The sequence below is a fragment of the Gregarina niphandrodes genome (assembly GCF_000223845.1).
Source record: "Gregarina niphandrodes unplaced genomic scaffold scaffold00094, whole genome shotgun sequence".
NCBI lineage: Eukaryota > Apicomplexa > Conoidasida > Eugregarinorida > Gregarinidae > Gregarina > Gregarina niphandrodes.
Genome location: NW_011645859.1, coordinates 4,415 through 5,791, shown reverse-complemented (window position 1 = coordinate 5,791; position 1,377 = coordinate 4,415). Strand labels below are relative to the sequence as shown.

General features: G+C 52.8%; 1 non-coding gene across 1 annotated transcript; it reads left to right on the top strand.

Annotated features, from left to right (window-relative positions):
• Window positions 1-220: 220 nt before the first annotated feature.
• GNI_195520 lies at window positions 221-302 on the top strand. The gene has a single exon. It is a non-coding gene; the product is annotated as a tRNA-Ser (tRNA).
• The last annotated feature ends 1,075 nt before the right edge of the window (window positions 303-1,377 follow it).

The following is a 1,377-nucleotide window of genomic DNA, read 5'->3' as shown; positions in this document are numbered from 1 at the left end:
CTCACCCGTACGACCTGGGTTCGAGTCCCGGTAGTGGATGAGTGGTCGACGTGGAGACCATCCCGTGCCATCAGATGAGTTGGAACGCTGTCGCCAGAAGCATCACCACATCTGAGTGCGGCCGAACACATTAAGAGAATCAATCCTGTGGGGGCTGGATCGGATCCACCTCGAACCACACGCAATGCATCCTGCACGTCCCCAAGCGCACAACTTTTGGGACAGCTTGCCCGAGTGGTTAAGGGGGTAGTCTTGAAATCTACTGGGCTTTGCCCGCACTGGTTCAAAACCAGTAACTGTCGGCAAGGGTTCAAATTCTGCCAACCACCATACCGCTGCCATTCTGTGGGGTGGGGGACCTCAAGAGTGTCGGCATATCGACCGTTCTATCAAGAGTCAAAACCAAGAAGGCATTCCATCACGAGCGGCAGCCTTCAGGGCCACTAGAGGAGAGTGACGTCGCCGGGGTTCGAACTGGGGATCTTCTGCGTGTGAACCAGACATCATAGCTGCCAACCACCATACCGCTGCCATTCTGTGGGGTGGGGGACCTCAAGAGTGTCGGCATATCGACCGTTCTATCAAGAGTCCAAACCAAGAAGGCATTCCATCACGAGCGGCAGCCTTCAGGGCCACTAGAGGAGAGTGACGTCGCCGGGGTTCGAACTGGGGATCTTCTGCGTGTGAACCAGACATCATAACCGCTAGACCACGACCACAAAATGATTGAGCCGTCACGCGGAAGGCTCCAAATATATTTTTCGCCAATTGACTGCCACCGGTCCGACCCACAGCGGGGTGAGCCCCGAACACAAGATCTGCGACGACCTAGAATAGTTTGTGGTTCGAGTCTCACTCCTGCCATAAAACTCCCGAGCGCCAAGTCTTCCTCCTTGACCTCTTGGGCATTCTAGCAGTAACAGTGGTTGTCGACCGAGACTCAGCCAGAAAGCCGATGCCCACGTGTTCAACTGGGGCCTCAAAAAAGAACATACACGAAGCACAAATTTTGTGTGGAAGTGTTGCCGATATGTACAATCAGCGTGGTTATGACGAAAAGGCTCGATTATTCTGGGCTGGACCAAGTCGGCAGGCTAAACCCAGATGGAGCCGCTATCGTCCGTCTGCGTGGCGAAACGTCGTCTGTTATGAAGCGATGCCCCAACCCCAAGAAAAGTGATGACTTCAAGAAATTTTGTGAAGATTGTAATTTCGCCGACACAACGGCTGGAGACGACGCCTCCGCCTGCCTTTGACCTTCTTCTTTCTGATCGCCTAGAAATTTTCCGGTTAACAATGGCTAACGCAATGATAGGTAATGCACTTTTGTGAATCATTTCACTTTTTTCTCTCACCATCCCAACAATACTGACCCAC